General features: G+C 34.0%; 1 protein-coding gene and 2 long non-coding RNA genes across 4 annotated transcripts in view; 2 read left to right on the forward strand and 1 right to left on the reverse strand.

Annotated features, from left to right (window-relative positions):
* Positions 1-27,895, forward strand: part of LOC124441196 (nephrocystin-3-like) — an 86,340-nt gene that overhangs the window by 34,927 nt on the left and 23,518 nt on the right. The window lies entirely within an intron of this gene.
* LOC124441204 lies at positions 859-18,927 on the reverse strand. The gene is made up of 3 exons (XR_006946908.1): positions 18,916-18,927; positions 9,070-9,075; positions 859-938 (listed from the first exon to the last, which is right to left on the reverse strand). It is a non-coding gene; the product is annotated as an uncharacterized LOC124441204 (long non-coding RNA).
* On the forward strand, positions 12,155-27,888 carry LOC124441203. The gene is made up of 4 exons (XR_006946907.1): positions 12,155-12,164; positions 12,830-12,833; positions 16,392-16,399; positions 27,813-27,888. It is a non-coding gene; the product is annotated as an uncharacterized LOC124441203 (long non-coding RNA).

Raw genomic sequence — 27,895 nt, forward strand, 5'->3', positions numbered from 1 at the left:
GGACAGGTAACTAATCGTGAATATAACCATATTTTAGAATTCTCCTTATTTCAACATTTGCCATTTAGCAGGTATGACTAACATTGAAGAAACATCTAAGGACATAGAAGACATATCAGCGGGCAAACAACAGCCTGATACTCAAACTATTACTGAAGAGTTAGCTGAACTGAAATCAATGGTACGTATCATGTAGCAGCATCGTCAAACAAGGGATGATACAAACTCAACTCAACAACCCGACGTTGAGGAAAACCATAATAGCCGACATAAACGGCGCCGATCGAACTCTACTTCGACGGACAGTGAAGACGATATCCGTTATGAGAAAAACAGAAAATTAAAATCTTACAAATCAGTTAATGATACTACACATGAAAACAACTCGAATGAAAATGACAAAATAAGCGTTTGTGCTGATGAACTCGACGATGATAATATCTCTGAGCTTATTGACGATGATAAAACAGAAACAAATGCAAGTTCAGCCGATGACACACTTCAATAGCTGGCTGAAATATTTGACGACTTGGAGCCCACAGGAGATGATATTAAACCACATCTTGCAACCATTGTCGAGAAAAGGTGGCAGAAAAGGTAGTAATGCTTGGACACATCAGCCATGAACTGGCAAGTGTTCGCAAGAATAAAATAAAATGTGTTCTAAAACCAGATTATTGCCCCCATCTGCTCAGATAACGGCGAATGCAGCAAATTGCTCTTTTGGGATGACTTACCGAAAAGATTGAAAGAAGCAAAAGAAAGGAGAGATGTAAGTCAGGTAGTCAAATACAATCAACCTCGATCAACCCCATCTCGCTCATATAATTTAAAAAATTAAGATAAACGACATTTGACAGATTGTTATATGCAGCGCGGTGTTTGAAATTAAATGAAAATATGATCTTCGAACTTTGCAGGACAATTTAAGCAATTGTCTTTTAAGACAATTGTCAATTTAAGACAATTGCTTAAATTCTCCAGCAAAGTGCGAAGATCATATCTTCATTTAATAAACGACATTGGCGCCAACATGGATCAAATTATGAAGGTGGAGCGAAGTCGGATTTTCACAAGCGCGGGAAGATATACTTCCCAAAGAAAAATGTGAAACGACAAATACACAAGAAATAATTCACCAATTACAACATATGAAAAGTACATCGGTAAGCAAATGGGAGAATTTTATTCCAAAGTTAAAGAAACCTCTTAATTACTTTATGTGACAGCTGCACAGCGGGCAGAATAACAAATCACTTTTCCACATGGACCGATATTACATCTGACAAAGAGATCCTATCTAATGTAAAAGGTATGCCAATCGATCTGTCGGAAACGCCTTACCAACATCACTTTTGCCCAACAAACTTCAACGAAATTGAATTGTTGCAAATAAAAACTGAGATTGATAGAATGATTGCTAAAAACATAATTGAAACCGTACAACACGAATCAGATGAAATTCTCTTAAATATTTTCACTAAAGTGAAAAAAGACGGCACACATAGGGTCATACTAGATCTAAAAGTTTTTAATAGTTTACTCTTATTTTCATTTCAAAAATGGACTCACTAACTACGATCACTAAGCTTGTTGAACAAAACTGTTACATGTGTAGTATTGACATCAAAGACGTCTACTACTCTATCCCCATAAAATACACTGAAAGGAAATACCTGAGATTCCACTGGAAGGGTGCTTTATATCAATTTACGTGCTTGCCCAACGGCTTATCTAGTGGACCACGGAAGTTCACAAAAACTCTAAAACCCCCCGTAGCTACAACGCACTCAAAAGGGCACATCGTCTCGGGAGATCTGGATGATTTCTATTTACAAGGGAAAACTTACGATGAATGTCAGAACAATGTGATAGATACAGTGACTTTATTCTTAGTGCATCCAAAAAAAATTGATATTTATCCCTTCCTGGAAATTGATAACACTGGGATTTGAAATTAACTCCGTCACAATGACTGTGAAATTAACAAAAGAAAAGGTCTCAGCAATAAAAACAGATTGTATAAAATTTATAGAGAAAGCGAAATGGGGAGTAAAAATTAGAGACACGGCCAAAATTGTGGGTAAACTAGTATTAAGCTTTCGTGGTGTGTTACAGGGACTCTTAAACTACAGAAATTTAGATAGGGACAAAACATCTGCACAAACTTTAAGTAAGGGAAACTTTGACACATATATGATGGTTTCTGCTGAAGCCTTTGTTGAACTACATTGGTGGTCGAATAATGTGATGAATACCATTAAACCCATTTCTTTTGGGGAACCGTCGCTTACTATTACGACAGACCCTTCAAACAAAGGTTGAGGGGCAGAATCACAAGGCATTAGCAAAGGAGGCCTATGGTCACACCTAGAGATAAAAGAACACATAAATTACTTAGAGTTGTTTCCTCCTACATAGGACTACAAACATTTGCAATCCTATTTGTCAATTTGTCGGGATGGTCAAATGCTACTACGTTTGCAACGTACTATGAAAAATATGTTGATACAGAAACTTTTGGTAAATAGTTACTGTTGAAAGATATCACAACAAATCTGGCAACTCTACTCTGTTTACTAACCGGACAACGATGCCAGACTATACACAAAATTAACTTAAATTTCATACAATTTCATGATGAAGAGTGTACGATCACGATACGTGAAATACTTAAACACACAAAGGCAGGAAAACACCAACAACCTATAAGATTACAAAGCTACCCAACAGATAAAAAACTCTGCATCATAAAGTACCTTAGACAATACATAACTCGTGCTGAAACTTTAAGGGGAGAACAATTGCAACTCTTTATCAGTTTCACCAAACCTTACAATTTTTGTGACCAAAGACACCATTGCCAGACCAGATGGGTCAAGCAACTTTGGAAAAGTCTGGAATCAACACCAAGAAATTTACATGCCACAGTACTCGGGCTACCTCAACTTCATATGCTAAAACAGCTGGACTAAACTTGAGACAAATCATGCTATCAGCGAGATATTCAAATGCTACCACGTTTCCAACGTACTATGAAAAATATGTTGATACAGACACTTTTGGTAAAGTGGTACTAGACAGTACAGAAAACAATGAAACTTTGCATGCTACTAACAAAATTTTACCATAAGTTAACTTTTATGAGGTTCTGTTAAATACACATAAAGTGGGGTACTTTATTAATATTCTCTCGAACTGAGTCCTCTCTATAATACATTATTGATTGATGACATTGCATCTAACATATCAATTCCCATCTCGCAGCCGCAGAGCTTTGAAATCTCATGTGACTAGTGACGTGACTGATGACGTTGTAGAATTCTTAAATTAAACGAGACTTACCTGTAAGTTGATGTTTGATTAGAATTCTACTAGTCATCAGTCAGAAACGAAGGAGTCACATGTCCTGCACTACCCATCCCTCCCGTGACTCCTTCGATTCCTTAATTTCGGCAATTGCTTTCGTTGAAAAACTGATCGACAAGCGACGCGCTCGCGCTTCTCATGTGACTCCTTCGTTCCTGACTGATGACTAGTAGAATTCCAATCAAACATCAACTTACAGGTAAGTCTCGTTTAATATAAGAATTATGTATCAACTATCAGTCGTCTTGAAAATAACACCAAGTAAATTTGAAGTAAAAGAAAATGCGTTTAAAACGTCAAATTTAATTCAGATATTAAAGTTCAAATCAAAAACGTCATAATTGCTTATAACAATTCAATGCAAATTGCGTAGCATTGAGAAAAGCGGCATTTTGCGATGGTGTTATCATCACATATGCCCATTTTAAATATCATGTGAAAATAGTCCAAATTTGCCAATGAGGTTGAGAACGACATCAAGAACTATTCAGACTGAAGTCAAATTGTTTCATTGTACAATATAAATGCAGAAGCTTTCAATATTTGTATAGAAGTCATAAAGTCTTCGATACTTTGACATGTACCGCTTTTTGTGTCTTTTTTACGTCTTTTTTCAATAATTCGAATAAAAGCAGTTTGTAAAACGCTTAAAAATCTCAAACAAGATTCCCACCGAATACTTCTTACGATGTCGTTAGCCACAATGAAAATTGCGTCACCTAAATTAATTTCGGTTTGCTCGATCTCTGTCAGCATTTTATCAGTTTTAGCTATAAGAGTATCTCAAAGAGCACATCTTTGATGACATTTACAATCTGACATTTAGAATCTGACAATCCTATGAAGAGTCGTAAACGCAGTTGAATACAATAATTTATACGTATTTAAGCTAAGTTATTTTGTATCTTATCTTTATTTCAAGCTGTTTCTTTTAGACTGATCTCTTTAAGCAAACATTTTTTGGCTTTTGCTTGCCAGCTTCTGAGCTTCAGAAGTGCGACTAAAGTTCACAATAGTTCTCATTTTCGACATTTTTTAACAAAGTGGCTATATTCACTGCTGCGTAAACGGACTTTGCTAGGCTGTATAATTTACAGTAGTGTTATGAAAAACTTAAATAATGAAAAAATTTCGATATTACTACAACTTTAAAAGGCTTGTGTAGTTTAGTGTAAGTGTTATGGATTTGGTAAGATGCGATGTAGGGTTTGAAACCAACTTCCGCCATCATATTTTGTTAAAAATGATAAATATTTATTTCTTCATAAAATGAACTTTATCTTTAATTTTTTTTCAATAAAAGAATATATCTAGGAAAAGCCTCTTTATGAGAAAGTTTTCTGTATTTCATTTAATATTTGTGTATTTCTGTATTTGTATACTTATTATTTGTGTATTGCACATTTGTGAATTTCATATATTATTTGCAACTGGCGTTATACATACTATGGTATAAAGTATTAAAAACAAGCAATAAAAGTACATATTAACCAACCTTAACAATCTTAAAATTTGGACTTTCTTCTTTTATTTTCTTATTTGGGTGCAGAAAATGCGGACGAAAATGTAGTTTAGTGATCTTGATGCGACAAATCTCTTTTGGTAAATTAAACTGCACAATATTGACATTCCATTCTCTCCACGTCGTTACAGACGGTTAGTTCAATGATTCTACATATTTCATCAAAAATTCTAACAACAGTGGTGCGCAATGGTCTAATGTTAACTTAAATGAAGTGTACACACAATTTTAAAGTGAATAGTTTGAGCCCGGAGTGTCATAGTATGTTTTTAGATGTCCTTAAAAAAGGTTAACCCAACTACAGCACTTTGGTATTTGTTAAACTCTAAATTATCAATCAAACAAAGATACAGTTTTGAAATATTTAAAGACAATAGTGTTTATAGTCTTTGGAATTTTATGTTGCTTGATGCATTTACTAAAAAAGTAAGCAAGTGCAAGCTCCTGGAAGTTTTTGTAAAAAATTGCGCTCTTTCACAAATCACCATTGAGACTTGAGTATGAACGTTTTAGCCAACATTTTTGGTTAGCTACTTAATTAAGTATTGTATTGTCGATGTTTATGTAAAATTAGTCATTATGTAAACGTGCAAAGGGTATTCGACAAGGGAACTTTTCATAAAACTGCCAGTAAAATAGTAAGAAAAAACAAATAATTAGGAGTAAACAATCTCTGGGATACAAGATTCTAGCTCTTTCAGGGCATTTTTAAATATTGAACTATATAACTACTGGGACATTTACCCCAGCAAACTTTCCCCTGTAGTGAACTTCGATCGTGATATACTGGATCTTTTTCTAACCACAAAGGAGGGCTTTTGGTTATGAAATGTAACACATTATTATTGAAATTACTTCAAAGAAATATACTTAGCTGTGTGATAGATTAGTTGAAAATTTCATAAGAACTCAGCATAAATGAACTTATGACTCGTGAAAATTGTATCAGAATAATCTTACATAAGCACAAATAATACACGAAGTACATAATAGTCAATATTCAAACAAATGTTCATTCAAAATTGCGTGGAAAACAAAATACTAACATCTAATATAAACAGGTTTTGAAGTTAAGAATGTAAGTTGTTCGTGTCAATTTTACATTTAAAAATATGAATTAAGATAACAATTATGTCAGATGAGCGCTAATTTGGCTGCCTTCGTCCGATACTGGAATGATGCTGGAAAATTAATAATGATTTATAAGTGATGAGTTTAAATTAGAAATTGGTTCATAAACAACTTGAAGTCAATCCTTAATACAAAGTCCTCTACAGAGTCGATTCCTGATAGTATAGACCATTTTACCCTTATTTTCAGAGCTGTCATATTTGGACAGATTGTTAAAGATTTCTGGCAGTCATTTTCAAAAATAAATGTAAACAGTATAAATCATGTTGCTAATATTCAATATGTTGGTATAGCCATAGCCATGTAAATTTTGTATAGTATATAATATAGTTAACTATACTATGTACTCAGTAACAGTTTTTGTGTTGAGAAATTACTTTTGTTTAATAAATATATATCAAATGAGAATAAACACCTTTTAACTCAAGTTAATTTTATATTTGCTTGACAATGGGCCATTACACTCACTTAAGCCCCACTGAGCTCTTTGGAATCTTTTCTGATGGCTCAAAATAGTTCCTCTCCTTCTTTTTCAAAGAAATAAAAGCTAGACGCCGTATAGCCATCTCAAAACACTATAAAAAAGTTATTCATTAGAGATGCATCCATTGTTGTTGACCACTTTACCCAATAAATTACTCATCTTCTATAACTTGGTATAAAAGTCAATCCCATTCCATCAGTTAAAGATATTGGTTTTACTTTAGACAGTCCCTGTATTGTTAAAATTAGTGGTGAACATTGACTTCTTCAATATTTGGAGCAGCTATCTCAAGCGCGGATTTAGATATCGGATGTTGTAAAAAATATGGAGGATTTCGTCCTCTCCCGCTGAGATTTACCAAGAATGACTGCTTTTCCAAAAATTTCACAATTTTCCACTGCCCCCTTAAGAAAGGAGCAAGGAAAAAGTATGTGTAATATTTGGCATTTGGCATGCAATTTTTTGATGAAAATCAAGGTAAAAACCTATAATTCATAACAGCGAGTCAAATGTGGTTGCCAGTTTTATGCCTTTTATAACTATCGATGAAGGAGCTATTCGCCAGTCACATAAAAATGATGTGCGTTGTTTATTACCAGCTTAGTCAAATGAGAAACTTGTTCGCTCGCTGAAACTCTTTAGCCTATTGATGACTTGCCTTGTTTACATTTTTCTGGCAGGTTGATTGATCCAAAAAGAGGTTAACCACTGTTGCTCGTTTTGTCTTAAAGCACTCGACCAAATCTGCCAACCAGTAAAACGTATACTACGCACGTCATCTATACAAAAAAGTATACCATAGTTTATCTTTACCGTTCTAGAGAGAAAAGTTAGCTTGTTCGTTATCATTACTTTTTTGCCTGTTTTCTTGCATTGGGTGATGGCTTTTAAGCCAAAGTTGTACAATTTCTACTTGTTGCTTTAGAAGAATAACTTATAAATCTTTGGATAGTTACAGCTTGACTTATTTTATATGATTTTCGGTAATTAAATTTCGTAATAAATTTCAAAAACACACGAGTTTGTATAAGTTTGACGAATGAAAACAATCAATACTGTATATTAATCACTAAGTTACATTTTTGTTGTGTTCTGAAGTGCAACTGTATCAAATACCAGTACATGTAAAGTTCTTACACATTTTGAGTTCTTTGCCATCTATGAATTTTGACAATAAACTTATTGGAACCACTGTTCTCAGGTTTCGATCATTTATGTTCATTTCCAAATATACACAATTTTCACGCATTCCTTATAACGTTTGATGTCGAAAAGTCGCAGCAAACTTCTTCTAAAGACTATAAGGGCAAAAAAAGCAATTCCTTACTTGGCATTTATCGTTTTGATGAAGATTTTGTCTGACAATAACTAGTCACGGATAAGATAGAACCGAAGATAATAAAACCAAACGCTTGTTTAAAACGTTATCTCCGGTAGTCCATTGAAAAGACTGTTTTATGTAGGTAAATTTTGCAAGATTGTTATTTACTTCTTTAGAAATATATTGTTTTTACAGTGAGTAAAGAGAAAGATTTACATAGCACGACTAAACATGCAGGCTGGCTACTCACTAAACCACTGACATTCACAGTTTACACAGATACACCAAAAAAACTCAAGAGGTATGACATGTGTATCATTTTCCTCACAAAAATGAGAAAAACTAAGTAATTCTGGAATTGTGGGTGTAGTTTTATAAAATAAAAATTATGATGGGTGTCGTTACCAGTCTTTCAACGCAACGAAAAACACATCCATGAAACAAAAACATGCCAAAATCCTCGCGTGTCTGGATGTAAAATTTGGCTTTACTTTTTTTTATAGGCATTTCTATTACAGGTAGCGTTCCATGTATTTATATTTATTGTTACATGCTAACAGCTGATCGAGCCAGCAATGGAAGGCCACTAACTAGAATTCAGGATTGAAAACCAGTCGAGCGGTACCGTTGATACACTTTTTTCATTTCAATCTTTCAAGCATGGCGTAAATCGAATGTTAACATACATCCTAGTATGCTTGACTATTTTCTTCTCAAAACGATGTCACTTTCATAAGAAATCAGCCTGGCATAACAGAACAAATGAAAACAGTCTCACCCCATATTAACGTTTGTTTAAAGGCAGTTCTTTCAAAGATTTCTACTCAACTAAAGACTTCAAAAAAATTGTCACGACTTGATATGTACGTACATTTGTTCTTCAAATACTTTAAAAGTAGGGTTGCTAATGTTACTATCCTTAAATACTCACATCTTTCATGAGTTTTTAAAGATTACGATTTCTTCCCACTTCTTCGTGTTCTTTTCTAAAAACATGAGCAAAATTTTACAAACTCTACAACCACTGAGCTCTAAAACCATTGAACAAATTCTACAGCCAATGGAAAGCTCTACACAAGTTATGAACAAACTTTAATCTGATGTTTAAACACGAGTTCTTTTATACGCCAGTCTAGAGTCTTCATCAGGAGTGACCTCATGTTTAAAATTGAGTTCTTATGCACTCCAATCTAATGTTTTCATCAGGAGTGATCTGATGTTAAAACTTGTGTTCTTACATACCTCATTCTAGTGTCTCCATCAGGAGTGATCTGATGCTTACACACGAGTCCTTATATACTCCAGTCTAGTGTCTTCATCAAGATTGATCTGATGTTGACACTTGAGTTCTTACATACTTCAGTCTAACGCCTTCATCAGGAGTGACCTGATGTTGAACCCTCAGTTCTTATATACTATACTCTAGTCAAGTGTCTTCATCCGGAGTGACTTAATGTTTAAACTTTAGTTCTTATATACTCCAGTCTAGTGTCTTTATCAGGAGTGACTTGATGTTGAAACTTGAGTTCTTACATGTTTCAGTCCAGTGCCTTCATCTTGAGTGACCTGATGTTGAAACTAGAGTCTTTATATTCTCCGGTGTAGTGTCTTCATCACGAGTGACTTGATGTTGAACCTTGAGATCTTATGTACTCCAGTCTAGTGTCTTCATTAGGAGTGACCTGATGTTGAAACATGAGTTCTTACATACTTCAGTCTAACGTCTTCATAAGGGGTGATTTGATGTTGAAACATGAGATCTTATATACATCAGTCTAGTGTCTTCATCAGCAGTGACCTGATGTTGAACCCTCAGTTCTTATATACTATACTCTAGTCTAGTGTCTTCATCAGGAGTGATTTGATATTGAACCTTGAGTTCTTATATACTCTAGTCTAGTGTCTTCATCAGGAGTGATCTGATGTTGAAACTTGAGTTCTAACATACTTCAGTCTAGCGCCTTCATCTGGAGAGACCTTATGTTGAAACTTGAGTTCTTATATACTCTAGTCTAGTGTCTTCATCAGGAGTGACCTGATGTTGAAACTAGAGTCTTTATATTCTCCGGTGTAGTGTCTTCATCACGAGTGACCTGATGTTGAAACTTAAGTTCTTACATACTTCTGTCTAGTGTCTTCATCAGCAGTGATCTGATGTTTAAGCTTGAGTTCTTATATACTCCAGTCTAGTTTCTTCATCATGAGTGATCTGATGTTGAACCTTCAGTCCTTATATACTCTAGTCTAGTGTCTTCATCAGGAGTGATCTGATGTTGAAACTTGAGTTCTTACATACTTCAGTCTAGTGCATTCATCTGGAGCGACCTGATATCGAAACTAGAGTTTTTATATTCTCCGGTGTAGTGTCTTCATCACGAGTGACCTGATGTTGAAACTTAATTTCTTACATACTTCAGTCTAGTGTCTTCATCAGCAGTGATCTGATGTTTAAACATGAGTTATTTTATACTCTAGTCTAGTGTCTTCGTCAGGAGTGATTTGATGTTGAAACTTGAGTTCTTACATACTTCAGTCTAGTGTCTTCATCAGGAGTGACCTGATGTTTAACCCTCAGTTCTTATATACTCTAGTGTAGTGTCTTCATCCGGAGTGACCTGATGTTGAAGCTTGAGTTCTTATATACTCCAGTCTAGTTTCTTCATCAGGAGTGATCTGATGTTGAAACATGAGTCCTTATATTCTCCAGTCTGATGTCTTCATCTGGAGTGATCTAATATTTGATCTTTAGTTGATATAACTATGTAAATTCCAAGATCAATTCAGAAGACCATTAATCTTTTCTCAGGAATTTTCTCATATTTTGATTATAACAACCATACCAAATGCGTGCAAATTTTCTTTCATTGAAATCTCTCATAAGATCTAATAAATTTTTCTCCATTCGCTTAAGTTCGCTAGGATCCGTAAGGAATGCATGCTGTTTTACAGGATTTGCACTTTCACCTGCATCAGTTCTCACTGCTTTTCGCTTTTCTTTGCTACCATACATTTGCAGAATATCAAGAATTGCTATAAAAACAATTAGATTTACTAAAGACGAAATGTTCATCTACCAACTGCGCAAGCGCAAGAAGCTTCCTAAAAAATGTGTAAAACATAGATCAGGGGTGGGAACATACGGCCCGCGTGCCGGGGCCGGCCCCTGAAGGGATTTTGACTTGCCCGCCGACTGTATCCGTCCATATCTGTGATTAAGATATTGAATATTATTCTTGTAATAAAACGGCCCACCAATAACTTAATTTCCTAAGTCTGGCCCGCCGACTGAAGAAGTTGCCCACCCCTGACATAGATGCTTAACGCGTACGTTTCAAAAATGATATAATAGTCTCTGTAATTTAGCTTAGAAATTTAAGGTTTTCTTTTCTAGTCCATAGTACTTTTTCTGGGACTTAATTTTGGCTTTAGTTAAAATAAATATGGAGGAGACATACGACAAACTTCTCCTGTTTCTCCTAGTACTTCATTCTTCAACTCATCTTTCTTTGCCGTTAGTTGGTTCAAAGAATTTTTATTATTGGATAGAAAACAACATAGTAAATATTGATAAATAGTTGCAAAAAAACTTGTATTACGAGCTCAATGTCAATAGAAAATTGTTTTTGTTTTAGGAAGCTAAAATTTTTAGTCAACTAGTAATAACCTTTTTTATTAATTCATTCCTTATTTTATAAATGATTCCAAAAATGAGCTGCAGTTATTTGTTTTGATGTACGATGCGCGCAGTTATTACTGAAAAAACTGCGCAGCTTTGTCTAATTTCTCTTCAGTTCTTATTTTTACGTGACAACTTGTAATTCGCCAATGACAAGCCCCAACTTTATTTTTCCAATTGAATTTACTAAATCTCTACATCATCAATAAAAACTCGACATTAATTGTTTGATGTTATTTTACCACGTCCATGAACAATTAGTCGAGTGGACTGCTCCTGCTCGAGCGCATGCGTAGATGAATTCTCTATTAAACTGTTACTAAGCATGCTATTTACTTAAAATCGGTGCTACTAGATTCAGTTGGTTGTTGCCATGACCATGAACATGGGTAGCTGGAAAAGTTGACTGCGCATGCTCAAGCAGACTGCGTATGCACAGATGATGACTGAGCGAGCTTATTCCTCCATAATCGGTACTTGTACTGTATGTTCGTCTTTGCCTTGACCATGAACTTGGAGAGTTAGTGCAGGTGACCAAGCGTGCTAAGATTAATTCTCAATTAATTTGTTATGGAGCGAGCTCTTAAATTGGTGCCTGTATATGCCCTTAGCAATGCTTATTTTTGGCATGCTCTTTGTTTTTCTTAATATAAGCAGTGGTGTGGTAGGGGGAGCGCTTTGGGGAGGAGCCCCCCTTCTACTTTTGAAATTGGTAATTTTAAAAGGGCACTATTAACAAAAACGTCAAGAGAGCCCCCCTCTGATAAATTCATCTCTACAGCACTGAATACAAGGACTGCAATATGTGTTTGTTTTGCCTTTCTCATACCATAAACCTTTTTTTAGCCTTCTTTCATACACGGAGAGAAATTATAAAGAAGCAATGGTATAGAAACTTGTATTTTTTAGTATTTTTTCAGATGCACAAGACGAAGAGATGAAAAAACATAATAAAAAACAGAGCAGGTGTATTTGTGTGTGTTTTCCTTGCGTCATCAACTTTTTTTAGTGTTTGCTTTTAGATTCTAAAGTCAAAGGACGTAGATGAAGAACACAATCAAATTAAGATAGGCTTAAGTACATATTATTGTTTCTATCCAGTCGTTGACTTGCTCTTTATTCTTCATTTAGATGCAGGATATGGGGTCACTAACTTGTTCTTTGCTTGTTTTATTTTGATTAGCATGATCTAGCGTGACCAAACTTTTTTTTGCCGGGTTAATCTATTAAAGTTTATTTCTTCTATTTTAAATGTCGACAGTTCCATTATCAATATTTTTTGTTCAGATAAAGTCCTCGCCTTTCATTTTTAGGTGTTTGCAGAAGATCAGTATGAAATATTGAAATATAAGCAGAATAGAATTACGTGCATGAGCTAATTGAGCTTTATCAATATCAATCAATACACATCTAAAATTTACAAAGAAACTAAGCAGTGAAACTGGGTTTTCCAAACCAGGCTTAATTCTGCCACCTACTTTTGAAACCGCGCTGAAAAAATTTTCATAAAAAAAATTAAAAAATCATAATGTATAATACAGAAATTGTTTTGGGAGTGTTGTTGTATGCTTGAAAATGTATAGGTCGTCCAGGTTACTAAGAGGGACTCTTAGTAATGGAGTTTACGGACGTTTAGAAACGTTGAGATCAAATGAACATTAAATTTTTTTGTTAGTTGTCAGCTTTCTGCAGATTGTTTGACATATATATTTATAAGTGAGTACACTATTATTTGAGATTGGTCTTTAGATGCCATGTTGTTGGTAAACATTATACCACGATCGAATACTTTCATTAACAAGAGTGATTTGCTGGCTGTGATAAACTTTTAAACTTTACACCCTGTATGGTGTGAGATTTGACTGAGAAACAAAAAAAAATCTTGGAATTTTGGAGAATAGAAGTTATAAAATAGAAAAACAAACAAACTGATTCTCGATTCCACAGTTTAAGAAATAAACAATATGTTCACTTCGATGTATATTTGATTTGGTTCGCAACTTAGTGTTTCTATTGGTCAGAAAATACATTTGATTGGCGCCATTACGCTAATCATGTGCGTAATAAGATATGCGTGAAAGTCTATCTTGTGACATAAGGACAAGCGATAAAGCAAAGCAAAGCATATTCTCCAGCGATTGTAGGAATTAAAAGAAAAAGGATTTTCTTTTCAATTTGTTTTTGTTCTAACTTATTTTTATGTCAAGTTAATGTGCTTATGCTTATGCTGATGCTTGCGTCATTTGCTTTATTGCCTTCTTTTGTATTTTCTTTTTATTCTTTGTTTATCCTTATTCTTATGTCGCTATTGAACACCAGTGGCTTATTAGATGAAACATGGTAGCCGGGATTCAGCCAAGCGTTAATTTTAGCGAATGAAAACGATTCAATACGAGCAATTTCACAGTATTTTGATTTAATAATAACTACACAAAACATTTGAAATTAAAACAACCAGTTTGGCCTAATTTGAAAATTACGACAGGAATTACTTGTGGTGCTGAACAAACATTTGTAATTTATACGCTTGAAGTTTTGCCTCCTATCAATTCCTCGTAATCATTTTACGCCTCACTGAATCTCGGTTAACCGGGATCATGTAATCAAAAATTTTCAATGGAGTGTGAATAGTGTTTGTCCTCTAATCCGTGTCCAAGTCAATAAATATGGTAATATACCTAAACAATCTAATTATTCAGAAGTTATGCATCACATGTAAATCAAAATGTTAAAACACAAGCTATACAAGTTATTAAAAAGTGTTTGGAGAAGATTAACTCCTTTAGGTAAGCTTTTGAGGAAAATTTAATTTGTAAGAAAGCCACTAATATAAAAAAACTTTTGTCTAACACATAAAGTTCTCGCATTAGTACGTTTTGATGCCATAAGTAGACTGAGCACGAGATAACATTGCAAAAAGAGGTTTTCAGTGAGAGAAATAGGAAAAAGTTTACTTTATTGATACAAATCTTAGCACATGTTAATACATCTTCAATTTTTTTTACTGAGTATTGTTTATCTAATGAATTTGGTAGCTATATCAATGTTAAAATTAAGTGCTTATAATTAACAGTAGACTTGCCAATTGGCATATAGGAAGGTAAATTACATTATTATTAGTTAAAAGTCTTTGCAATAGTATATTTTTTGTGATATAGAAGCTCCCATACTTCAAGGTAAGTGCTTATTTTTCTTGTGCAGTTGCTACATGAAATGCTTTTTTTTGGTCATTGTGATATTTTGCTGTTTTACATGTTCCTACTCATACTTCACTTGTTTTATTTGTTTTACTTTCAATTATCTTCAAGTTTGTTAGATGGTTCAGACAACAGATCTTTGTCACCGTGAAAAATTTTTTCGTAAAAAAATCCCAATATACGAACGTGAAATGCCAATCTAAAACCCATAAGAATGAGTTTAAGTGCGTTTAAGTCCTTTAATTCATCATGAAAAGAATCTTCCAGGATTGGCGCCAGTTCTTCCACAGTATCCCGTAATACAGACGAAAACTTAACCAATATTTCGACAAAATATATAAAAACTGCAAGCCAATAGAACCAAATCTTACTTACTTTTAAAAAGCTTGCGAGTCCATTTGCTCCATTTATTCCATTTGTTCCATTTGTTCCATTTGTTCTATTTGATCCATTTGTTCCATTTGTTCCATTTGTTCCATTTGTTCCATTTGTTCCATTTGCTCCATTTGTTCCATTTGTTCCATTTGCTAAATTTGTTCCATTTGTTCCATTTGTTCCATTTGTTCCTTCTGATCCATTTGTTCCATTTGTTCCATTTGTTCCATTTGTTCCATATGTTCTATTTGATGCTTTTGTTCCATTTGTTTCACTTGTTCCTTTTGATCCATTTGTTCCATTTGTTCTATTTGTTCCATTTGTTCCATTTGTTCCATTTGATGCATTTGTTCCATTTGTTCCATTTGTTCCATTTTTTCCATTTGTTCCATTTATTCCATTTGATCCATTTGTTCCATTTGTTCCATTTGTTCCTTCTGATCCATTTATTCCATTTGTTCCATTTGTTCCATATGTTCCATTTGATACTTTTGTTCCATTTGTTTCACTTTGTTCCTTTTGATCCATTTGTTCCATTTGTTCTATTTGTTCCATTTGTTCCATTTGTTCCATTTGATGTATTTGTTCCATTTGTCCCATTTGTTCCATTTGTTTCATTTGTTCCATTTGTTCCATTTGTTCCATTTGTTCCATTTGTTCCAATGGATGCATTTGTTCCATTTGTCCCATTTGTTTCATTTGTTCCATTTGATCCATTTGTTCTATTTGTTCCATCTGTCAAAATCTGAGGTACAAAATTTATAACACTGACAAGTGCTGTAGTAATTGGAACCCAAAGAAGAAAAAGTAAAGCCGCAAAAGCTTCTGTCCCAGAAACTAAGCGCCATAGGTAAAACCCTAATGTCAGTACCATTAGGAACAACAAAGAAAAAAAAGAGCCTTTTTTACAAATATTTTTCCATTTTTCTTTGACAAAGGTGAACTCATCATCGCATATAAATACTAGGATAAGTATTAGCGATGATACGATGGATAGGGAAAGCCATGCTTCGATCCAGGACACAGCATCACCAAACTTATGATCTTGTTTACAATTCAAAACCGACTTTTTCTCATAAATCATGCAACGCCAATCGTAGATTACAAATATAACAGTAGCAATAATGCGAGGTATGATCATCACCAAGAAAAGTTGCTGAAACACAAACATGTAATGAATTAGTAAGTAGATATTTAGCAATAATTAAGCCTCGTTATTTATGCCAAGTCAAGCGAATTAGGAGCAAATTAAATTTCTAGAAAACTAGCTTACGTAATATTTTTGCATGTAATTCAAATATAAAAAATAGTTAAAGAAGCAGAGGTTACATACTTGAAAAGGCCGTCGAATGCTTTCGACTTTAATCAAAAAATGGTTTCACTGAAATTAGTGTACGCTTTAAACATCAATTTCAAATTTCAAAATAAAAACTTCAATATACTATACTTAAGGATAATGAAAACGCTTGAAATCGTAAGGTTATTACCAAACATTTTATGACAGAAGTTCTTAAAAGTGCAAAAAGGAACCAATTTGTTTTATTGGTCAATATGATCAAATGTCAGCACAAATATGCAACAACAAACGAATGAAAACAACTTTTTAATTTTTTTTGTAATAAACACCGATTTAATGTTCATTTGCTCTTCGATAAAAGCAGCAGTTTCATCAGTTGTCGCTTTGCAGTAGAATCTCCTAACACTACACACGCGTGCTGGGTATGAAATCTCGAATTCATTTATTTATTTCATGTAGAGTTGAATGTATATTAGCTCAACGCGCGTAGGTCACTCCAGTGTTTTTTTGTTTACACAATGAGCGCTCGAGGTTGCTATGGAAATTGCAGATCAACCTTAAAACATCAGGTCGACATGTAGAGCACTGGGCTGATGTCATCAATCTAATTATAGATCGATTTCATGAATGATATTACAGTTGACTGTTATCGCCATGATTTTATTTTGATGTTTATGTGAGACATAGACAAAAAACAACTTTTATAACCATAGGCGGCCCAGAAAATTTTACACTTATGTATGTTCTCGCAGTGCAATTTATTCCATGATTTATATGCAATGTTTCTCACGCGCGCTTTCTCGCGTGAGTTACACGTACGTATGTTCTCGCATTATAGACTGGCTAAATTTTTGTAAAAGCAATAAACAGCAATGGAACTCGGGCGAGATAGCGCGCGTGACAAACATTGCATATAAATCAAGGAATATCTTTGCTAAATAAATCGATTGCATAAAAAACCTGAACAGATTTCTTGGCTGCTTATGCTATAATGACAGCTTTCATTGTTCGTGTGTCTGCCAAAAGTACAAAAACAAAACATCTTAAAAATTGTCAAGTAAAAATTGCTTATATAAACCTGCAAAGCTGAAAAAACATTGTGCAATTTAAATATCGAAACTTTTAGGTTGAATTACGCTTTGTAACTAAAGAATTCTATACAACAACTACCTAAGGTATCAATTGTATTGTACAAGTTTCATCCCGAAGATCATAAAACCGTATTTGAAAAGCATCAAGATCTTAAACTACGCAATTATTTATTACATCATTAAGGAAGAGTCAAGCAAAAGTTACCTTAAGGCATGTTAAAAGGTCCAATCGTGGTCTCGGGCATATCAATGAACAAATGCGATAATATATTTCACTGCACATTCTGATAAGTTGCATCCAAATTTGGCATCCAAATTCTTGGATTTTACTGACGCAAAAAACTAAGCAAGACTTAATACTGGATGCAATCAAGCATACAGGAAAATAAATAGCAAAAATTATACAGCAGAAGAACTCAATTATCCATTTACATCCAGTATTAAGACAGTTGTTTTCTCTTTGATTTCCCACGGGTGAATATGAAGACGACGACATTATCCAGGTCTGTTTTCAAGAAAAAAATCCATCACTATGGCAATACTTGGAGAAATTTTAACGGAAGTTAAAATGAGCACATTATTCCAACAAACAACTCCTTATCAAGAATGTCATACCGTATATTATTTATTATCAAAAAGGTCAACATTTCATTTCCTATGTTTTGAATTTTCATGACATTTTTAAACGTCACCGAGATTCTTTTTCGTTACTTTCCGTGTAAAAAAAATGATGCATTTAACGTAAACGACAACTTTTTTTAAATTTTTTATTGCACACATGTTTCGGCAAACTTATGATATCTTCAGTGCGGTATAATGAATGAATATTTGAATGGAGTTAATATATAAAGAAATTTGATACAAGACATGTGTATAGACAAAAGGGATGGAAGCGAAAGTTATTTACAATTATGTAGTGATTGGAGGTGTTAAGTATTTACAAGTTTAAGATAGTCTTGACATGCTGAATTTTTTTGTTAAGATTAGGCTTGAGTTTTTTTATGTACAGTGCTTCTTTTAGTTTTAAAGTCAAAATAAGTAATCGAAATGAGTAATCAAAATAGTAGTCGTTTTGATTACTCATAAGATGACTACCTTTAAGGTTGTCGAAACGTCAGTCAACAACAACAAAAACAGTCCTTCTCAGTACTATACCAACCTGGACGATCTACATTTACAAACATGTAACGATACTCCGGGGTTCAAACCATTTACTTTAGATTGAAAGAAGCAAAAGAAAGGAGCAATGTAAGTCAGGTAGTCAAATACAACCAAATTCGATCAACCCCATCACTCTCAAATAATTCTAAAAAAAATGATAAACGACATTGGCGCCAACATGCATCAAATTATGAAGGTGGAGCGAAGTCGGATTTTCACTGGCGCGGGAGGTCATACTTCCCAAAGAAAAATGTGAAACGACAAACACACAAGAAATAATTCACCAATTACAACATGAAAAATACACCGGTAGGCAAATGGGAAAATTTTATTCCAAAGTTAAAACAACTCTTAATTACTTTATGTGACAGCTACAAAGCGGGCAGAATAACAAATCCCTTTTCCGCATGGACCGATATTCCATCCGACAAAGAGATCTTATCTAATGTAAAGCCCGCCACACACTGGTGAACTTGCCGCGCGTACTTGTTCAAACGCGTTTGGTATTTGACTCATCTGTCACGAATGACAAATGTTGTTCAAAACTTCCGCGCACACTAAAAAAAATTTTTTTCGATCGCACTTGTCACGAATAACAAGTACGCGCGGCAAGTTCACCAGTGTGCGGCGGGCTTAAAAGGTATGCCAATCGATCTGTCGGAAACGTCTTACCATTGCCCAACAAACTTCAACGAAATTGAATTGTTGCAAATAAAAACTGAGATTGATAGAATGATTACTAAAAACATAATAGAAACCGTACAATACAAACCAGATGAAATTCTCTCAAATATTTTCACTAACTTGAAAAAAGATGGCACAAATAGGGTCATACCAGATCTTAAAGTTTTTAATATTATTGTGTCTTATTCCCATTTCAAAATGGACTCACTAACTACGATTACTAAGCTTGTAGAACAAAACTGCTATATGTGTAGTAATGACCTCAAAGACGCCTACTACTCAATCCCCATAAAATACACTGACAGGAAATACCTGAGATCCACTGGAAGGGTGTATTATATCAATTTATGTGCTTGCCCAACGGCTTATTTAGTGGACCACGGAAGTTCACAAAAACGCTAAAACCCCAATTAACTACATTACACTCCAAAGGGCACATCATCTCGGGACATCTGGATGATTTCTATTTACAAGGAAAAACTTACGATGCATGTCAGAACAATGTGATAGATACAGTGAAATTATTCCTCGTGCATCCAGATAAATCGATATTTATCCCTTCTCGGAAATCAATAACATTGGGATTTGAAATTAACTCTGTCACAATGATTGTGAAATTAACAAAAGAAAAAGTCTCAGCAGTAGAAACAGATTGTATAAACTTTATAGAGAAAGTGAAATGGGGAGTAAAAATTAGAGACACGGCCAAAATAATGGATAAACTAATATCAAGCTTTCCTGGTGTGTTACATGGACCCTTAAACTACAGAAACATAGATAGGGACAAAACTACGGTGGCTCACAAGGGCCACCACACAAAATAAAAATACACACACAAAATAAAAATACACACACAAAATAAAAATACACACACAAAATAAAAATACACACACAAAATAAAAATACACACACAAAATAAAAATACACACACAAAATAAAAATACACACAAATAAAAATACACACACAAAATAAAAATAACACACAAAATAAAATACACACAAAATAGACAGGATGTGTCGACTGATCATTATTAATTTAATTGAAATGTTGTGTAGTGTGTGAATATACCGTATGATAAATTGTAAAATGTTTGTCATATATTACTAGACAAATAGGAAAATACGTATATAGTTATTAAACTGTGGTTTCAGTGGAAATCATGTACGTAATGCCACATTGGGTAGAAAAAGTGCTCCTAAGTATTTTGAATTTACGTACAGGATTTCCACTGAAACCACAGTTTAATAACTATATACGTATTTTCCTATTTGTCTAGTAATATATGACAAACATTTTACAATTTATCATACGGTATATTCACACACTACACAACATAACATGACAATTTACAACAATTACAAACTGATAATATGATAGTCCGACAATCCGACACTGCAAGCGCCCGCAATCATATTTTGTGTGTGTATTTTTATTTTGTGTGTGTATTAATATTTTTATTTTGTGTGGTGGCCCTTGTGAGCCACCGTACAAAACATCTGCACTAACTCTAAGTAAGAGAAACTTCGACACATATATGAGGGTTTCTGCTGAAGCCTTTGCTGAACTACATTGGTGGTCGAATAATGTGATGAATACCATTAAACACATTTCTCATGAGGAACCGTCGCTTACTATTACGACAGACGCTTCAAACAAAGGTTGGGGGGCAGAATTGCAAGGCATTAGCACAGGAGGCCTATGGTCACACCTAGAGACAAAAGAACACATAAATTACTTAGAGTTGCTTGCCTCCTACCTAGGACTACAAACATTTGCACATCCCCAACGCAATGCTCACATCTGTCTTATGATTGACAATACTTCAGCAATGAGCATCATAAACAATATGGGAACTAGCAACTCTGAACGTTGCAACAATCTTAAAAAAACGATTATGGGGATGGTGTATTGCCCTTGAACTATGGGTCAGTGTGGCACACATTTCGGGGAAAAATAACTTATTCCGATTTTGAGTCTAGGCAAAATGAACGAGCCTCTGATTGGATGCTTGATAAAAAATATCTGCATGATGCTTGTAAAGAGCTCGAATTTATGACCGGACATTTATTTATTTGCATCAAGAATCAACAAACAACTCAACAAATACGTTTCTTACAGACCAGATCCGAAAGCTTTATTTGTAGATGCTTTCAGCATAACTTGGTCAGAACATTCATTCTATGCTTTTCCACCTTTCAGTATCATAGCCAACGTTCTACAGAAAATAAGGAACACCAAAGCGCTAGGCATATGTGTGATGCTAAAATGGCCATCTCAATTCTCGTATTCTATAGCTCTTACAATGCTAGAGAAGCCCCAATAGAACTAAAAGCATCACCGAGTCTTCTCATTCTACTCAGTCATTCAACAGAAGTACACCCCCTTTTCAAGAAACTCACATTGATTGTCTGCCTTTTATCAGGAAAAACTAGGATGCCAAAATCTTTCACAGGTTGCTCAAGACATTATCCTATCATCATGGAGAAAAGGTACTACAAAACAATACCGCACTTACCTATTACGCTAGCAGGAGTTTTGTCGATGTAAGGGATTATCGTTATACAGCCCTGGAACGGCGAATGCAATTGAATTCCTAACTGAAATGTACAAATTTGGACTAGGATACAGTGCCATAAACATGGCAACATCTGCACTTTCCTCAATATTACTACCTACTTCAGGTGTTACGTTGGCAAAGACCTCTTAGTTTGCCGGTTTTTGAAAGTGGTGTTTGAACTTAAAGCATGCCTTCCAAAATATACCCACATATGGGATGTTAAATTCGTTCTTAGTTACTTAAATACATTGGATCCAACAAAGGAGATGTCATTGAAAGATATCACAATAAATTTGGCAAATCTACACTGCTTACTGACCGGACAACTATGGCAGACTATACACAAAATTAACTTAAATTTCATACAATTTCATGATGAAGAATGTACGATCACGATACGTGAAACAATCAAACACACAAAGGCAGGTAAACACCAACAACCTATAAAATTACAAAGCTACCCAACCGATAAAAAAACTCTGCATCATAGAGTACCTTAGACAATACATAACTCGTGCTGAAACTTTAAGGGGAGAACAATCGCAACTCTTCATCAGTTTCACCAAACCTTACAATCCAGTGACCAAAGACACCATTGCCAGATGGGTCAAATTAACTTTGGAAAAGTCTGGAATCAACACCAAAAAATTTACATGCCACCGTACTCGGTCTGCCTCAACTTCATATGTTAAAACAGCTGGACTAAACTTGAGACAAATCATGCTATCAGCGGGATGGTCAAATGCTACCACGTTTGCAAAGTACTATGAAAATTATGTTGATACAGACACTTTTGGTAAAGTGGTACTAGACAGGACAGAAAACAATGAAACTTTGCATGCTACTAACAAAATTTTACCATAAGTTAACTTTTATGAGGTTCTGTTAAATACACTTAAAGTGGGGTAATTTATTAATATTCTTTCAAACTGAGTCCTCTCTATAATACATTATTGATTGATGACATTGCATCTAACATATCAATTCCCATCTCACAGCCGCAGAACTTTGATATCTCTTGTGACTCCGTAGTGATGACGTTGTAGAATTCTTAAATTAAACAAGACTTACCTGTAAGTTGATGTTTGATTGGAATTCTACTAGTCACCAGTCAGGAATGAAGGAGTCACATGTCCTGCACTACCCATCCCTCCAGTGACTCATTCGATTCCTTAATTTCTGCTACTGCTCTCGTAGAAAAACTGATCGACAAGCGACGCACGCGCGCTTCTCAGGTGGCTCCTTCGTTCCTGACTGATAACTAGTAGAATTCCAATCAAACATCAACTTACAGGTAAGTCTCGTTTAATATAAGAATTATGTATCAAAGTAAATGGTTTTACCCGGGAGTATCGTTACATGTTTGTAAATGTAGATCGTTCAGATTGGAATAGTCCTGAGAAGGACTGTTTTTGTTGTTGTTGACTGACGTTTTGGCAACCGCTAAGGTTGACTGACTACCGCTAAGGTTGTCGAAACGTCAGTCATCAACAACAAAAGCAGTCTTTCTTAGGACTATACCAACATGGACGATCTACATTTACAACTAATTATGTAACAACTATCAGTCGTCTTAAAAATGACACCAAGTAAATTTTAAATAAAAGAAAATGCGTTTAAAACGTCGGATTTAATTCCGATATCGTAGTTCAAATCAAAAACGTCATAACTTCTGTTAACAATTCAATACAAATTGCGTAGTATTGACAAAAATGGCATTTTGTGATGGTGTTATCATCACATATGCCCATTTTAAATATCATGTGAAAATAGTTGAAAATTGCCAATGAGGTTAAGAACGATATCAAGAACTATTCAGACTGAAGTCAAATTGTTTCATTGTACATTAATAAATGCAGAAACTTTCAATATTCTGTATGGAAGTCATAAAGTCTTCCATATTTTGACATGAACCGGCTTTTTGTGTCTTTTTTTAAGTCTTTCTTCAATAATTCGAGTAAAAACAGTTTGTAAAACGCTTAAAAATCTCAAACAAGATTCCCACCGAATACTTCTTACGATGTCATTAGCCACTTGAAAACTGCGTCACCTAAAATTGACTTCCGTTTGCTCAACCTCTGTCAGCATTTTATCAATTTTAGCTATAAGGGTGTCTCAAAGAGCACATCTTTGATGACATTTACAATCTGACATTTAGAATCTGACAATCCTATAAAGAGTCTTAAACGCAGTTGAATTCAATAATTTATACGTATTTAAGCTAAGTTATTTTGTATTTTATCTTTATTTCAAGCTGTTTCTTTTAGATTGATCTTTTAAGCAAACATTTTTTGGCTTTTGCTTGCCAGCTTCTGAGCTTCAGAAGTACGACTAAAGTTCACAATAGTTCTCATTTTCGACATTTTTTAACAAAGTAGCTATATTCACTGCTGCGTAAACGGACTTTGGTCGGCTACATAATTTACAGTAGTGTTATGAAAAACTTAAATAATAAAAAAAATTTCGATATTACTACAACTTTAAAAGGCTTTCGTAGTTTAGTGTAAGTGTTATGGGTTTGGTAAGATGCGATATCGGGTTTGAAACTAGCTTTTGTCATCATATTTTGTTAAAAATTATAAATATTTATTTCTTCATAAAATGAACTTTATCTTTAATTTTTTTTCCAATAAAACAATATAGCTCGGAAAAACCTCTTTATGAGAAAATCTTCAATATTTCATTTAATATTTGTGTATTTCTGTATTTGTATACTTATTATTTGTGTATTATACATTTGTGAATTTCATATATTATTTGCGACTTGCGTTATACATACTATGGTATAAAGTATTAAAAACAAGCAATAAAAGTACATATTAACCAACCTTGACAATCTTAACAATTTGACTTTCTTCTTTTATTTTCTTATTTGGGTGCAGAACACGCGGACTCAAGTTTAGTGATCTTGATGCGACAAACCTCTTTTGGAAAATGAAACTGCGCAATATTGTCATTCCATTCTCCCCACGTCGTTACAGATGGTTGGTTCAATGATTCTACATATTTCATCAAAAATTCTAACAACAGTGGAGCGCAATGTTCTTAATGTTCACTTAAATGAAGTTGAATCAAAGAGCAATTATGTACACACAATTTTAAAGTGAATAGTTTGAGCCCGGAGTGTCATAATATGTTTGGAGATGTCCTTTAGAAAAGTTTAACCCAATTTCAGCACTTTGGTATGTGTTAAACTCTAAATTATCAATCAAACAAAGATACAGTTTTGAAATATTTAAAGACAATAGTGTTTATAGTCTTTGGAATTTTATGTTGCTTGATGCTTTTATAAAAAAAATAAGCAAGTGCAAGCTCCTGGACGTTTTTGTCAAAAATTGCGCTCTTTCACAAATCACCATTGAGAATTGAGTATGAACGTTTTAGCCTAAATTTTTTGTTTAGCTACTTTGTGTTGTATGTTTGATTAGATATTGTATTGTCGATGTTTATGTAAAATTAGTCATTATGTAAAAGTGCAAAGGGTATTCGACAAGAGAACTTTTCATAAAACTGCCAGTAAAATCGTAGGAAAAAGCAAATAATTAGGAGTAAACAAACTCTGGTATACAAAGTTCTGGCTCTTTCAGGGCATTTTGAAATATTGAACTATATAACTACTGGGATATTTACCCCAGTAAACTTTCCCCTGTAGTGAACCTCGATCGTGATATACTGGTAGAATGGCTCTATTTCTAACCACAAAGGAGGATTTTGGTTATGAAATATAACACATTATTATTGAAAGTACTTCAAGGAAATATACTTAGCTGTGTGATAGATTAGTTAAAAATTTCATAAGACCTCAGCATAAACGAACTATTGACTCGTGAAAATTGTATCAGAATGATCTTACATAAGCATAAATAATACACGAAGTACATAATAGTCAATATTCGAATGAATGTTTATTCAAAATTATGTGGAAAACAAAGTACTAACATCTAATATAAACAGGTTTTGCAACGTCCTCTACAGAGTTGATTTGAAATTGGTTCATAATCAACTTGAAGTCAATCCTTAATGCAAAAACCTCTACAGAGATGATTACTGATAGTAGAGACCATTTTACCCATATTTTCGGAGCTGTCATATTTGGACAGATTGTTAAAGATTTCTGGCAGTCATATTCATAAATAAATGTAAACAGTATATATCATGTTGCTAATATTCAATATGTTGGTATAGCCATAGCCATGTAAATTTTGTATAGTATATAATATAGTTAACTATACTATGTAGTTAGTAACAGTTTTTGTGTTGAGAAATTACTTTTGTTTAATAAATATATATGAAATGAGAATAAACACCTTTTAACTTAAGTTAATTTTATATTTGTTTTGACAATGTGCCTTTACACTCACTTAAACTCTACTGAATTCTTTGGAATCTTTTCTGATGATTCGAAACAGTTCCTCTACTTATTTTACAAAGAAATAAAAGCTGGACGCCGTATAGCTATCTCAAAAACTAAAAAAAAGTTATTCATTAGATATGTTTTTCAAAAGTTATGCATCCATTGTTGTTGACCACTTTACACAATAATTTACTCATCTTCTATAACTTGGTATAAAAGTCAATCCCGTTCCATCAGTTAAAGATATTGGTTTTACTTTAGACAGTCCCTGCATTTTTAGAATTAGTGGTGACCATTGAGTTCTATAATAATTGGAGCAGCTATCTCAAGCGCGGATTTAGATATCGGATGTTGTAAAAAATATGGCGGATTTCGTCCTCCTCCGCTGAGGTTTACAGAAAAAGACAGCTTTTCCAAAAATTTCACAATTTTCCTCTGCTCCCTTAAGAAAGGAGCAAGGAAAACGTATGTGTAATATTTGGCATTTGGCATGCAATTTTTGATGAAAATTAAGGTAAAAACTTAAAATTCATAACAGCGAGTCAACAATCTACTAAATCATTTTGATAAAGATATGACATGATTTAACCTTTTTTCAGTTATATAAAACCTAATGGCTTATACAGTTTGAAGCTTCACATCTGCATTGAGTTATCATCAATCTCAATACCAATATTTACATAAACACAAATTTTATCACCATCCCATTTTATGACATTTCATAAAGCATCGAAACACACAACCTTCTTGCCATCTTTCTTTTGGTACTTGAACTTTAATTTCAAAACATTCAAGAAATCCTTAGTGAATCCATTGTTTCCGTCCATAGAATTTGACAATGATCAAATTAAATAACTCTGGATAGGACTCTGTCTGGTCATTAACATCTTCCAGTCATCTTTTCTACCTGATCTTCCCTGCATGTTGTCAGCAAGTAGAACATAACAAGCTCTGCTCCAAATCATGGGTTCTGTTTGGGCTGATTGTTTCTTTTTTATATTTACCCAGAGTAAAATGTGCAAGGTCTTTTTGCGTCAGGGAAACTATTTTGTAAATAGATTGGTAAATTCGCGATTTCATACATTAGCAAATAACAGAAAAGTATGCTGAGCTTTATAGACAAAAACAAGAAAATATCAGTATATTTGGCGTTCAAGTCAGTCTTAAAAATACGATCATACGGGTTTTCTCGCTTTTTAAGTGTATAATTGCTTTTCAATCGTTGATGAACAAAGCGAGATGGTCCTTTTTGTGGAAACTACAAGATCCAACAATTGAACAATGGAAGTGTTGGCTTTGTAAAACAAATGCGAAAAATATATCTTGTTTGTTTTTGAAAAATTCTATATGATTGTCTTAGATACCAGGGGGAGGTCGAGACAAGTTTTTTTCTGCAAAGCGAACATTTCACGGAAATAGGTCCTTTGGCCTCCATTTTATCAATGCAGTTCCCAGTCCACTTAGTCGCTTCAGTTATTATAGAACTCAATTTTGGTCACCAGTAATTACTAATTCGGAGGTTTGATCTTAAAGATGCTGAAATGACTTCTAAGTGTCTATCCATTTAAATTCCAAGCAATATTCTACAGTAGTTCAATCTTCGAAACAATTTCGTTTTTTACACGTCCTTAGAGTGAGTCATGTAAAATGTGAAAATAATTTCTATGCCTTGAAT

This window comes from Xenia sp. Carnegie-2017, unplaced genomic scaffold (assembly GCF_021976095.1).
Source record: "Xenia sp. Carnegie-2017 unplaced genomic scaffold, XeniaSp_v1 HiC_scaffold_20, whole genome shotgun sequence".
Lineage (NCBI taxonomy): Eukaryota > Metazoa > Cnidaria > Anthozoa > Malacalcyonacea > Xeniidae > Xenia > Xenia sp. Carnegie-2017.